This window comes from Ischnura elegans (assembly GCF_921293095.1).
Source record: "Ischnura elegans chromosome 13 unlocalized genomic scaffold, ioIscEleg1.1 SUPER_13_unloc_1, whole genome shotgun sequence".
In the NCBI taxonomy this organism is placed as follows: Eukaryota; Metazoa; Arthropoda; class Insecta; order Odonata; family Coenagrionidae; genus Ischnura; species Ischnura elegans.
Window position 1 is genome coordinate 3,204,418 of NW_025791657.1, and position 15,487 is coordinate 3,219,904.

Genomic DNA, 15,487 nt, shown 5'->3' on the forward strand with positions numbered 1-15,487 from the left:
AGCACGAAATTAGCAGTAGGTTGGGGAGTACATTGACATGATTGCCTTTGTGTTTCCTACTCTAAGAGCTAGTAGCATACACTATAGTGAGATAATGCATGATCCAATATTGTTTAATCATGAGTATTAGCTTAAATCTCCTCTAAATTGTGTAATTTCTAGGTGCCTTGAAAAAGAGCCATTTTTTCCTGTGAACATGAACAAGTATTTTATTTTAATAAAAGGAACGCCAGACTCAAAATTTTTTTTCATCAGGATCTTTGCTAATACATTAGTAATTACTTTAAACTAAACCAGGAGTCTGTACTCGCATGGCCTTTCCCTGTGGATGCTGATAATGAAAAATAGTGCAAGGGAGATTTTTTTGTAAACTTTATTTTTTTGCAGCTGAATTACTTCATGCAGTGAATATCTAATGATAAAATTGGGATCATTATGGACCACTTAGCATTAGAAAAAAATCATGACTTTTCATCTCACAGGAATGGAGTTATGGATGAAAATAAAAATCACCATGTGTTGCACGTTGCGGCACTTTAGGGGTCACACCCAAATTTAAATTGCTCATATTTCATTAACAAATGACAATTGGAGGCTAAAATTGCACACAACTTCTGATCATACCAAAATGTATGACCGTGGTAAGTTTCATGAAAATCCGAGTCGATGGGTGTCATGGCCTGGTTGATTTGAAATGGAATGACCCTTAGGATAAATTATACTTTGGTTATTGCAATAACGAAAGTATCATTTATCCTAAAATGTTATCAATTTATCAAGGTAAGCAGTAAAAATTATTTTGGTAAATACTACGTATTCACTGATTCCGCCCTTAATCCATTTTTTTGAAGGATGCCACCTTCCTCCTCTCCGCCAAGTACGTTGTCCTCTGTGAATAGTATTTATTTTTCCAGTCATCGGCAATGGTATTGCCTCTGAAAATTACAGTTATGAAATCGCCTCTCATCTATATTTTAATCTAAGCACAATAAGTTCAACGTAGAATACATTAGCAGTGATCACACCAATGTTATCTACAGTAATCAAAGGAGAATGAAAATGCCTAACAATATCTATCTTAATGGACTCATCTCCTCCGCAATCTCTCAGAACCTGGATATCCTCTTCCCCTTGTTTTTCTACAAGGGGTTCCTTGGGTCAAAAAGATACAGCCTTTCACTCACCAAATGAATCAATGTGTCCATGGAGTGCACTTGTGTTCTATTCCACGACATTACTGGTGGGCGAAAGGTTGCAATAGGGTCATTCCATTTCAAATCAACCAGGCCATGACACCCACCGACTCGGATTTTCATGAAACTTGCCATGGTCATACATTCTGGTATATTTAGAAATTGTGTGCAATTTTAGCTTCTAAATGTCAATTGTTAATGAAACATGAGCAATTGAAATTTGGGCGTGACTCCTTAAGCGCCGCAACGTGCAACATGTGGTGATTTTTATTTTCATCCATTACTCCATTCCTGTGAGATGAAAAAGCATGATTTTTTTCTAAAGCTAAGTGGTCCATAATGATCCCAAGAGTATCATTAAATATTCACTGCGTGAAGTAATTCAGCTGCAAAAAATATCTAAAGTTTGCAAAAAAAATCTCGCTTGTACCATTTTTCAATGTCAGCATCCACAGGGAATGGCCATGCGAAGACAGACTCATGGTCCGGTTTAAAGTAATCATTAATGTATGAGCAAATATCCTGAAAAAAATTGTGAGTCCTTTTAGTAAAAAAATACTCATTCATGGTCACGGGAAAAAATGGCTCTTTTTCAAGGCATATAGATACTGCACAATTTAGAGGAGATATAAGCTTATACTCATGATTAAACAATATTGGAGCATGCATTATCTCACCATAGCATATGCTACTGGCTCTTAGAGTAGGAGACACATAAGCAATCATGTGAATGTACTCCCCCACGTACTGCTAATTTTGTGCTTTCATGACTATTCCTACTAGGCTATCTCTCCCATTTCTTAACCTAACTGAATAGTATGGTATAAAATGTAAAAGCAGAAGAGAGCAATTTCAGTCGAAGTGAAGTTAATTCATTCCTCAGTCATACGGTCATATGGTGCTGCCTAAGTGATATCCTGGTTGAATTTCAGACTAAGTAACTCATGTTTGTGTGACTGATAGCCAGGCTTACATTTTAACATCTCATTTGTATTGAGGTCTGTCTTGCCATGTCAGAGGTATCATTGTGCAAGAACTCAGTTCTCAATTTCACAAAAAGAGCTACACAAACACAGCCCTAACTTTTTATTTTGAGGAACTACCAGAAGTGGACAGAGATTTCATTGCCCTGCAGTGCAATATTCCTATTTCATCACTGTTGACTGTGTGCTCTCATCATCTTCATTGCTACTCGAAGAAATACGAGTGTTATCAGCTTAAATGTTGTACCACTTTGCAATTCATTAAGGTCCTGTGAGGAAATTTATGAGGACCATACCTCTAGAAAAGTGTAAGTCTGTGAGAGCAGCGGGCATCCTGGTGAAGCCTGGAGGGAAAATTTGCTGTAGGTGAGACAAGAGGATTTCCAAAATTTGTAAAAGTGAAGTTGTTTCCAATGGCATTGATGAAAGCGGTACAGAACTTACATCTGTTAAGTCTTTGGTGGAAAGTGTTAGAAAATATGATGAAGCAAACTGCAGTTTGGAGGCTTTAGACTGCTCTCCTTTGAAATTACATTCTTTGTCTGCTCACAGTAGACGCTCACAGGCTAACACAGGCCAAGCATCACCTTGTCTGGTGCATTGAAATTAGTGAATCCATCTCTGGAAAATCTCAGTAGTGATGAAGATGAGAGTGACAGTCAACTCATCAAGCAAAAGAAAGCCAAATTGGTGGACCTGCAGACTAAAATTAAGAATAACTTGCCAACAGTTAGCTGGCAGGGTAAACTTCAAATGTTGACCCTGGCCTCTTTATCTAGGTCTAGGATAAGGATTATGAGTGAATTTCATGTTTCAGACTACACTGTGAGACAGGCAAAACAGTTACTTCATGAGAAGGGAATACCTGCTATGCCATCACCATGTGCTGGGAAATCACTTCCAAACTCCACAGTAGATCTCCTGTGGAGTTTGGAAGTGATTTCCCTCGATTGAAGCTTGATCTGGTGAAAAATTTTTACGAGGAAAAATATTTTTTATAGGAAGGAACAGAAGAAAAAGGGAAAAAATGTTCGAAAACTTGTCCGAAAAAAATACCCAGTCGACACAACAATTGTGGCCATAGCGGGTTGGCATTATGGCCCTATAATAATTTAAACCCCCGGTTAACGGTTCAAATTTGACCCCCGGCCAAAGTGTGGCCTGCCATAATGTGGATAAAACACTTTCGTTATATCCATGGAATCAACCAACTTCCATTTTAATAACTTACCAACCAACCTGTATCAATAGCAACTGTAATATGCTTATGTTTACAAATGTTTGGTTTGCCAATCTGTGGCGTTCCTGAGACAATCCGCAGTGTGGCCATAGTTATGCATGGCAACCACAGTCTGGCCATAATATGGCAATCTGTGGCTAGCCATAGTTGCCACAAGTAAACCACTATCCGGCCACAGTGAAGCCATAGTTGTTGTGTTGACCGGGTAGCGTGGAATCACCTAATCGTGGATCTTGTCCATAACCATTCAGAAAAAAATACAGAATCCATTTAATAATGTACCGTGTAATCATGTAAATGTAAAAAATAATGTACCGTGTAACTAGGCCTTAAGTCGTGAAGTCACTGGGGCCAACTGAGACCTGAAAATAATATTAATATAAAATATTGCTAACTGGTAGAAATCACATTCTGTGCGTGATGTGCTAGTTTAATTGTTGATAAATCATAACGTGTTTTTTCTCAGCCATTCACTGGGGTTATCTGTACAAAAAAAGTATTTGAAAATGATATTGTACTATTACATTGAAAAACGGTGTCCAAGTTACCTCGCAGCACCTTATTTCCTAACCGTAATGACCGCCGCGCGGCTTTTACAATCGATTCCTCACCTTTGAGTCGATCTTTTCGACTTCTGAGTCGATAGTCTCGAGTCTAGGTGCATTTCGATTTTCTGTTTCGCCAACATGTATGAGTCGCTTTTTCCGTCGGTGTAAATGCATAGGGTAGCTGTTCAATTTGTGTGAGGTATTGCAGTTCTCAATTAATCAAAATTCCTCATGGATATTCTTTCGAACTCAGTTTTAATAGTTAATGGTGTGAGAGATAGCTGTATGCGTAAAATGTGAAGGCTTTGTCTTCAAAAGTGTAAAAATGTTATTGATTTTTTTGGTACGAAACGAGGGCATAGTTATTTGGTTCAGAGACTGCATCTTCAAGTTGAAATACTGCATATAGATAAGGTAAGAAATGATGCAGGACGTCATTCAAATCTAGGTTAGTAGATTTCTTGTTCTTGTGTATTTAATGTGTTTATATTATTTTGTTGTTCTTGTCTTTGAGCGAAATAATTTAAGCTAACCCACGCACAAGCACTGAAGAGGTAATGGTAATGAAAGTCTTGTCGTTTTTTTGATTAAATTATTTTGTAATCTTGTATTCCCATGTGCTAGTTACCGAATCTTATTCGTGTATCACATTCTCATTGTTAGCGGGGAAAAATGTGTCACTTCCTGTTGTTATATATTAGTATATAAAAATATATCTATTACACACTTGCTATAATTGCCAAGTGGTACAGCTGAATCTAATACAAAAGCATAATTTCTTATCGGCACCTCACAGTTACATCATGCATGCGGTTTTTTAATTTATTTGGGTTACATTCTTGTTGTGAATAGCTAAGTCCAAAATGTTTATAGACTATTGTATACAAACATGCGTTGTGTGGCTCATTCGTAATCGCCCAAGGACGTCGTTCCCTTGTATGTATGTTATTTCACCATGCACATTTCCTTCGTGATCTTATATCTTTTTTATGCTGGAACTATCCTGTGTAATAAATGCATCTCTTAACGAATCCAGCCACCTATTCGTCTCTGCTGGAGTATCGGTAATATTTTAACCCTCGCCAATTAAGCATTAAATATTTACAATGTTTTTATATCTTGGGAATGTATAGTATTTGCGTTACGAGCGTGAGCATAAAATGAGCGTGAATTTCAAATCAGAAACTTATACTGCTGAAAAATGCAACTGAATGTTGCCATCGCTAACGACCAGAAGTTTTTAAAATTGACTATTCCGTTTATTATTTCGATGTTTATGAAGTCATATGACGATAAAAATTTTTGAGAAGTGGTAACAAAAACGAAAAAAATATATCTAAGCATGTTGACCGTGTTTTGAACGTTGATAGCTGTGTGTTAGGATAGTTTTCTGTTAACTTACACAATGTTTTATCGTACATATTTCGGTTTAGATTGACCTAATACGAAAGTCCACTTCTCGATCATCAGAACGAAGCTGTATGCATACGCCTAAATTTGTCAACGGTATTTCTGTCGCGATTTTTGTTTTTCAACTTGAAATAATTGAGGGTTAAGGTTGACTGATTCTAACTTCTATGCACAGAGATTCATGTTCACTCTATGAAAATTCGACCAGTCTCTCAATTGGATTTAATTCATGATATTTGTGTCTATATATTGCGAATTTAGAAAAATAAATAGTGTACATATTTTATCTGTGTGCTTTTGTTTTAGAAAGCTTATTTTCTGTCCAACCTCTCAATTTTTTTATTGCTTTTACTCGAATCTGGTGTTATATGTATTTTATAAAATATTAAGATGTTAAGCCGTGGCCCCCTTTACAATTTAATACGGAGCAGCCTAATGCCATAGGTTTCTTTTCACCCTTCCATTCCCACCTTGCAATGCTGCAATAACTATTTGTCTGTTTTCTTGTATTTTTTTAGAGCATGCCAATGCAGAGTTCTGTTATCATATTGTGCATATTTTCTTGCATTCATTTATTTGTAATATATGCCCTATTTGATGAGGTACGCTGATACAGTTTTACCAAAGTGGCTCCCAATCCACTTCATATTATTATCATTTTATAATGCATAGAACTACTTTGATCAAGTAAAATATTATTATTTAAGTTTTTTATAATTATTTGTGATAAACATAGGATAAATTTATAATTAATAAAGCTGTCGGCAGCTAAGAACAATATTGTTCTGTTATAATTAATCTGATAATCCAGCAGAATTTTCAAATCAACTGCTACCCTTAGGATAGACTACAATTTTTGTCAATTGCTTAATCCGTTGATCTTTCTTTTTAAGGCATTACCCAGTCAAATAATCGCATTCTGCATCCATGTTATTTTGAGAACCCCAGTTACTGCTCGTCCTTGGATTTTAATTGGTAAGTGACGGAATTACATTCTGTACATGCTAAAGTATTCATTTTCCCTGCTAACATTAGGTCTTGAGAAGATGTTAGGGTGTGCTATAAACTGACATTGTAGCCACATATTTTATTTTTTTTACTTTGTTACTGCATCAAAATCAAACTTAATTTGCTACCATTGACAATTACGATATCATGCTTGTGTGTCTAAAATGAAGAAAACCATCCACTTTTGAGACGCTTTGTTGTCTATACAAAGCCACTAATAAATATCAACCGATCTTGGATGTAGTATTGATATTCTGAATACCGTATGTTCTTGCATTAATGTCATTATGCAGTATAAATAAAGTACCAATGAATTTTCAATTGAGGCATTAGTATTGAAGCTAGCAGAGGTTTTCTTTATTCACATCAACCTCTTGAATTAATCAAAGTTTGTTGCCCACAAACACGAAGAGATTTTTCTTCCTTACGTCTAAAGTACAATTAATTGCAATGAAATCTGTGGGGATAGGTAATGCTAAATATTGAGGATAAATGAATGTTTGCACACTTAACGTAAAAAATAGTAAACTAACACACAGAAGTGAAACAATAGAAATATAACAGTGCTAAGAATTAAAAAAAAATAGGGTTGTTTCCTATTATTTTTTTATTGCCTCTATCGAAAGATTATTACTCCTGGAGTACGTATTTCGCACTTTTAGATTTTTAAATGACAACATCTATTTTTCGCGATTAAATGAAAAGTGAAAATTTTCAAGCGCGCGAAAACGCGACGCTTAAGTATGAATGCTGGGAAATATCTCCGTACGTGGTATTTCTGGTTCACCCTCCCGCCCGGTGAGGTAACCTTGAAGGCGAGGCTTAGCGCTCATACATCGCAGGATGCTAGCGGATAGCTGAGTACCTTGCTGAATGGTAGCGCTTGGCTTAAAATAGGTTTATTAATACCTTATCAAACGAAGAAAACTTTCCGACCTTAGCCAGTTTTAATGGGTGATTATTAAGACATGTTTCCCTCAGCTCTGTGCCTCATGCATGCATTGGTAACCTCAGACGATGTATAACTGCTATCCTCTCGTGTAGAAACTAGGTCCCTGTGACGTCATGCGGAGTGGAATCGCATGGGCGCCAATCTGGCCCTTTTCAAATGAGGATAAAATTTGACCCTTGCCATTCGTCTAAAACGGTATTTCAAAAACCAAATAATTTGTGTATTATGAATACACTAATGGTGGGTAACGAATCGCAATCAATGCCTTTCGTTTTCTTTGATGAAGGAAACTACCCTATTATATAGTATTATATATAATATATATGTATTTATGTATTATATATAATATTATATGAGCCATTGCAGAAATCAACAGTCTCTCTTTTGTTTTGGTGGAATTGAAGTTGGTAGCTTCGTTGAAAAATAGAGGTCCTGGTACTTTTGTTTTTCACCCTTTTTTGCTGATGAAAGATGAAGTGTGTCATCTTGAAGTGAGCAATGTGAAGTTGACCTCTTTTTATGAAGACCTACCATATTTGACCGCATATAAGATGCCCTCTTTTTTACTAAATTTGGTCTCTAAAAAGTTACCTGTGTCTTATGCGTGAAGAACACATGTTTACTTTCAATACCGAATGCTATTTTTTGCGCAAATGAAGATAACTTTTTCTACATCTTCCATATTTATTTTATCACTTAGAACTAAATTTTAGACAAAAAAATATAGCTCAAAGGAGAGAACTGGGATGGTTTCCTTGTGACACCGCACCGTTCCCGTCAAAAAGAAATCGAAACTAGTTGCGCTTGCTCTGCCGAGAGCGGAGAAGCAAGGACATAGTACAACATTGCACTAATCGTTCAACATTTGACGCCCAACACACATGACATTATCGGTGCTTAAAACTTTTCTTTTAAACACCCCGGAAAATATAACTACAGGAAACGAACTTTAAAACTATACAATTCAGTATAATCTAGGAGTGTTAAACGACCCCAAAGTGCATGGAAACAGAGCAGCAGCGAGGTATTTTGGTCCACCGCCTGCCATAAAAATTATGTGTACATGGCGACTGCAGGAAGATTAACTGAAGACTGCTAAAAAAACAACAACATAACAACACAAGCGTGCTGCACCTGCTCTTTTCAATGCAGGTCCACAGAGGGATAGGCGCGTTTTTTAATTTTAAAATGTAGAAAAGATAGGCGGGGTCTTATGTACAAATTTAATTGGAATGTTCATGTACAAATTGAGGTCAGAGGACCTCTTTAAACACAGCATTGGAAGTAATTACACTATCCTCTGTTAAACGCACATGATGACTCATACTTACGTATCAACAGGAGACTTGACTGTGGAGGCAGCCGCATTTTGATAGAAGTTATATAAAGAATGCGAGATATTGTTGCAAATGAACAAATGTATCAGTTTGTGCACCGTTAACGTCAGGAATATTTACTGGTTATTGTTTTTTTTTTGTTTTTTTTAATTATTTAAAAACCCATTTTAATGAACAATAGCAATATTTAGGAAGTAGGATATACCGTCGCATGTTCTCTGATAAATTCTGTTCATTTTAGTACCTCATTTGTAGGGTTTGGTTCCGTATAAGTTAAGAAAAAGGTATCTATGCAGTAGAAATAATATAGAATATTCTCGTTTTCGATGGTGGTGATAGTGAAAAGGATTTTTATGGTTTTGAAAGTGATTAAAGTCTAATATCATGTTGGGCAATGCTTTCCTTGAATCTGAGTTTTTTTGTTGTTTCTGCTTTATTTTGTATTATGTTCGATTGCTTGCGGTTCATTCATGTATTCATTATTGAAATTTACATATGATGCTCAAAATAGCTTGCCGTTTGTTAATTTTCCTTGCTAAAAATGTTTGGTAACCGTATTTAATGATTGCTTATTTTGCCTTTACAAAATGCGAGAACTTAAACCACGTTTCAACACATTCCCTGCTCACCATTTTTTAGAGAAAATTCTCTGTGGCAGACATTTTGGAAAAAATTTGTATTTTTTATTTGTATTTTAACGACGTGATCTTATGATTAGTGATGCTGGGTACACGTTTTCACTATTTTTTTCCAGAAGTAATCCTTCATTCGTTAAAAATTTGAAATTTAAATTTCCTAAGTATCCTGTCAAAGGTGTGATACCTTCTGGCAACACAGGTATATTTCTTCGCTCTTTGTCAGTACTGCAGCGAAAACACTTTCTCACCTAATCATTTTCTGGAAAAAACTAATAAAAATAGTAATGCAGCTAAAATTTACTCTTAACCTGGTCCCATCGTCTATTGACGATTTGAACTATGCATCTACTTTTCGAGTCCACAGGTGCTTAGAAGTTCTTCCTTTGACAAGTAGATGTCATGCGGACATCTTTTATTCCTCTTTTTATTTTTATTGCCCATCAGTAGCCGCAAGGAACCCTCAGTAGCCTACATCAGCTTATTTGCGCAGTGAAAGGGTTAATTTTTCAATCTGGAAATGATACAATTAAATACAATTTTAAACGTTTTATTGCACTAAAGTAAATATTGCAAATGTTTCCAGCAAAAGTGATCTTCCCCATCATGGAAAATGTGACTGAGCTAAATGATATCCTATGGAAAAGATTGTATAATGTCATACATAGGTCTATGAATATAAAGGAAAATTTGTGTAAACGAAGAATTATTTTAATGAAACATATCGTTTTACAGATCAGAATTTGACTAGCATTTGAAGAAGATTTTTTCATTTACTAATTGCTTTATATCAAATAATATCATTTCATAAAAGAAACAAATTTACTTAGAAAATATAAAAGATATGCATTAAAAAAAAATTTTGTCGGGCTTTTGTAAATAATTTTCAGCATAAAAAAAATCTTGTGATACTCCTGTTAACACTCGAGACACAATGAAGGCTCAGCCAGGCAGGTGGGGCAGTAATATGATGTGTCCTAGTGGACATTCTTCTTGAAGCACTACCTAAACCTTTTCTGTTTACATCTTTTCTGTCTTTCTTGTCTGTTGCATAGTCAGGGAAATATACTGATAGTCCCCTGATTTTGGATGAAGTGGGCTAGGATGACTGTCTCTTCAAAGCAGTTGAGATATAGATATTGTCTTTAGATATTCTATAATTTGAATTCGAAAGTCGTTGAGAGGAATTTTCCAAAAATTTTCTGTGAATGAAAAAATATGGTTCAGTAACACAGTAACTGTGAGTTCAGCAGGTGAATTAACCATTTGATGGATTTCCTTTCAAATAGATTTTAAATGAATTAAAAATTTCTCCTTTAAAAATGATGGATGAGACATAATTTGATCCCTAGGTTTGATGCCACTCGTGTAATTGCTGTATTCAACCACCGCCAGTGGCTTTCTTGGTGTGCAAGCTTGTCTTTTCGTGGATTCAGTCATTTTTTTTTTCACTGAATTCAGTGCTGATCATCCGCAGTTCCCTTTTATCCTTCCACCTTAGGAAACAGATTTCATCCTCAGAAAAGGCCTCCACCACCTCACCTTTCTTTAATTCCTGGGAGAGCACAATGGAATGAATACCCTTCTTGGCTCACCGCAATATCCCCGTCACATAATTTTTTCCATTTGGATGGAATCTAGAACTGGCTGCACTGTTATAAAAGTCATCCATGTAAAAGGATTGGCCACAGTCACAATGATTCTCCGTCAATTTTTTACAATCTTCTCCGAATGCCCATTTTCAGACTCTTCTGAATTGGAAGCTGCTTGGTTTCGATGGCCTGCTGTGCCAAACCCTTTGCTTCCGTCAGCATGTGCAACTTTATTATGTACTGGAGGTGCTTTCCCATCATATATTTGCTATATCCCAGCCTAGCTCTCAATGGAACCATAGACTCTTCCAAACACAGGTCACGTGAGGGGGTCACTACTTTCTTCATTGTTTGCTTGAATGCGTCTATAATGGGGCTTATTTTGGATAATCAGTTGGTCGGATGGATGTTAGAGCTAGAGAACGTTCGTATTGTTTTGAAGGGCTTGGAGAGTTGACTTGAATTGATCAAGCGACTTCTCTCTCCTGAAGAAATCCAAGTCATATTAAGAATGAGCTTTTCAGTAATCGGAGATACAGGAAATTTTGATAATTCTTGTGAGAAAAATAAATCCAAAAAGGGTCTTCTTCCATCCATCTTATATGGTTAAATATTTTCATCTAGTAATTTTTCTTCAGGACACGCATTGCCCATTTTATATCCTCGGGTGTATATATCCTCGGACCGGATCAGTTTCTGTGAGTTTGGCGTCATGAGACTGGGTTAGTGGAAGTTGATCTCTTAGGTATATTTTGCTGGGGAGGATGCCAAATAAATGCTTGTAAGGATTTCGAATATTATGGAAAAAATCAAGTAATGAGTCTCTAATGCATATGTTAGTGAACGTAAGGATGGGGAAGTCAGGTGAAGGGGTCACTACTTTGTCCATTGTTTCCTTGAATGCGTCTATTATGGGGCTAATTGTGAATAAGCAGTCCATCAGAGGGGTACTGGAGTCAGAGAGAATGTGGATGGATTTTCGTTGAAATGAAGGGATCGGAGAATTGACATGAATCAATCACGCGAATTCTGCCTTCGGAAGCAATGTAAGTCATATAAAGGATTAGTTTTTCAATAATAAGGGATAGGGGCGATAATTATAATTTCTGTATGATAGTTAAGGCCAAAAAATAGTGAAATTCTTCCATGGTTGAATATTTCCATCTAGTAATTTCTGCTTCGGGACACACGTTGCTCAGTATACATCCTCGGACATATATATCCTCGGGCCGGATCAGTTTCTCCGAGCTCAGCGGCATGAGACTGGGTTGGGGGAGGTTGCTCTCTGAGGCATGTTTTGTTGTGGATAATGCCCAATACATACTTGTAAGCATTTCAAATATTGCATAAAAAATCAATCATGAGTCTCATGGGTCATTCCATTTTAAATCAACCACGCCATGACACCTACCGACTCAGATTTTCATAAAACTTGCCAAGGTCATACATTCTGGTATAAATAGAAATTATGTACAATTTTAGCCCCCAATTTTCAATTGTTGATGAAATATGAGCAATTGAAATTTGGGCGTGACCCCTGAAGTGCCGCAACGTGCAACACATGGTGATTTTTATTTTCATCCATAACTGTATTCCTGTGAGATCAAAAGGCATGATTTTTTTTCTAAAGATAAGTGACCCATAATGATCCCACGATTATCATTAAATATTCAATGCATGAAGTAATTCAGCTGCAAAAAAATAAAGTTTACAAAAAAATCTGGCTTGTACCATTTTTCACTGTCAGCATCCACAGGGAAAGGCCATGGGAATACAGACTCATGGTTCGGTTTAAAGTTATTATTAATGTATGAGCAAAGATCCTGAAGAAAAAAATCATGAGTCCGGCGTTCCTTTTAGTAAAAAAAAATACTCATTCATGGTCACGGAAAAAAAGGCTCTTTTTTAAGGCACATAGATATTACACAATTTAGAGGAGATATAAGCTTATACTCATGATTAAACAATATTGGAGCATGCATTATCTCACTATAGTGTATGCTACTGGCTCTTAGAGTAGGAAACACATAAGCAATCATGTGAATGTACTCCCCTACGTGCTGCTAATTTCGTGCTATCTGAACTATTCCAGCAGATGGAGTTTTAATTTAAAAAAAACTGCATGATCCATGGTAATAATAATGTGGTATCAGTTTATTCATTTTGAGGCATAGAATGTCCAAGAGTTCATCAATGGATGATGTTAACAACTGAAGTTCGGTTCTATCAGTGGACACCCACTGCCTATATTTCACGGTATCAGAAGGGTCATATTCACAAAATTTAGAAATGATGATATCCATCAACTCCTTATGTTTCCTTCAATTGCAAGGCACTAATTAGAAGTTTCACATTTTGAATAATGACACAAACACAAACTGAATGAGTCCAAGAAGCACCAGCCATCACACACCATTTTGGCTGAAGTGAACAAAATTTGGGGGAACCCAATTTTTTCTTTTGGATATTGCTCTTCGAAGAGCACGTAAAGTTCCTTGAGGTTACATAAAATCAACCTCTTCTGCATATACTCGTTCTAACCAACACTAAATTTATCTTTTGCTCCAGGAATCAGTCTAGAATTCTTGTCAAACTCATAAAACTTTTTCACCAGCTCTACTGTGGAGTTTGGAAGTGGTTTCCCAGCACATGGTGATGGCATAGCAGGTATTCCCTTCTATTGTAGTAACTTTTTTGTCTGTCTCACAGTGTAGGCTGAAACATGAAATTAACTCATAATCGTTTTCTTAGACCAAGATAAAGGGGTCAGGGTCAACATTTGAAGTTTACCCTGCCAGCTATCTGTTGGCAATTTATTGTTAATTTTAGTCAGCAAGTCATCCAAGTTAACTCCCCTTTGCTTGATGAGTTGACTGTCACTCTCATCTTCATCACTACTTAGATTTTCCTGCAACCACAAGCTGTGGGAGGTCGTACTACTTCTTGAGGGAGGAAGTGGCCAACATTCAAAAAAAAATATTTAGACTTTGTGAAAAACACTTTGACATCTTAGAATGTGGTCAGCCAGTTAAAAAGAGGATGCTCACTTTCAAATCAATTGGTATGGTTGTTAATTTAATTTTACTGTTTTTAACTAAATTTGCAATGATTTAAAATGACTAAATGAAACATTGAAAGGGTGAAAATTTTCAATTCAAATGATCTGATGACGGTTCCCTTTGACATTTGATTATGTACATTCCTGTGGTGTCAATACATCTGGATATGAAATGAATCTGGTATTTGGACATAGATTAAAAGGAATGTAGAGTATGATAGAGTACCATGGATCATGCAAATTTTTTAAATTAAAACTCACACTGCTGGAATAGTTCAGATAGCACGAAATTAGGAGCACATGGGGGAGTACATTCACATGATTGCTTATGTGTTTCCTATGCTTATGCAAATATGGGCATTAGTTCAAGTGCAGGGTATAAAAACAAATTTTTCCAAGATAAAATCATAGCAAATGGAATTCACTTGGAAACTTTAAATATATGAGTAAGGAAGCATTTATTATTTATCATAAGAAGTGATTTACAAATGCCTGGAGTATGTCCAAAATTAGGCAAGCAGTTAACCACCTTAGCGTCAATGAACACTGAAAATGAAAATAAAATCTAGAGAAAATATTTCCATTCGTTCTCGTTAAACCAGTTAAATAGATACTTGTTAAAAATTTTGTGAAAATTCATTAAGAAAGTCAAAATAACTTGTAGTCAAGTATCTTACGTCTCCTCGTCAACTGCCAAGGGATCTTTTTTTTAATTTCGCGTTGAATATTTGTAATATTTTATTTTTTAAAAAAGGTATTGGAACAATTGAGAGCAGAAATGACTATTTTCTGCATCATAAAATGAAAGTAATAATGAAATACATATATTGTAAAAACCCACCTCCAAAGACATCCTTGCAGAGCTAAACGAGGTAAAACAGACAAAACAAAGAAAAAATTGAAAGAAAAATTTTCGGAGCTTTCAGCATGGCAAACAAGCGAAGACTTTTGACTGACCCTCTCCCATACCCTTATACCGGTGGCTGGCGCTCAGGGGGAATATAACGCTGTAACTAGTAAATAATACGCAGGGTGGAACGTAATCCTTACATCTTCAGTAACGCAGTGGACTGCCATGACATAGATGTTACATCATGAGCAAGGAACGTGTTACAGAGCAAGGAACGTGTTACAGCAGTGTGATTTTAGGAATGCAAGTTTTGTAAGTCAAACCAAATGAGGTCAATGGCTTTTTTGTTAGAAACACAAGACTTATCTCATGCAACTGCTATGACAAAAACAAGATAAATACAAGCAATCCCTAACAACCAAACAAGCTTTCCATGTGAAATGTTTCCTGCAATTATGCAAACGTAGCAAACATATTATTGTTGGTATATATTGTGTATAATCTTGGTCTACATCAAACTTCCATGGGTTACGTTACCTGTGGACTGGAAATATACAGAATTTAAAATTCTTCTGGTGTTCTTGGGGATGCTATATAATATATAAATTCCTTAAGTAATCTGAAATTCGAGCATGGATCTTAGTATAAATATTACTTAAATTTACTTCAATTCCTTTTTAT

General features: G+C 36.0%; 1 protein-coding gene across 5 annotated transcripts in view; it reads left to right on the forward strand.

Moving 5' to 3' along the window:
• Positions 1-4,122: 4,122 nt before the first annotated feature.
• LOC124172575 (zinc finger protein 180-like) overlaps positions 4,123-15,487 on the forward strand; it is a 68,589-nt gene continuing 57,224 nt past the window's right edge. For 3 of the 5 annotated variants that reach the window (XM_046552014.1, XM_046552018.1, XM_046552017.1), the window contains exons 1-2: positions 4,123-4,378; positions 6,268-6,349. The gene's annotated coding sequence lies outside the window, so the exon portion shown is untranslated. Of the gene's footprint in view, positions 4,413-6,267; positions 6,350-15,487 lie in introns of all 5 variants that reach the window. The other 2 variants (XM_046552015.1, XM_046552016.1) reach the window with 2 other exon arrangements.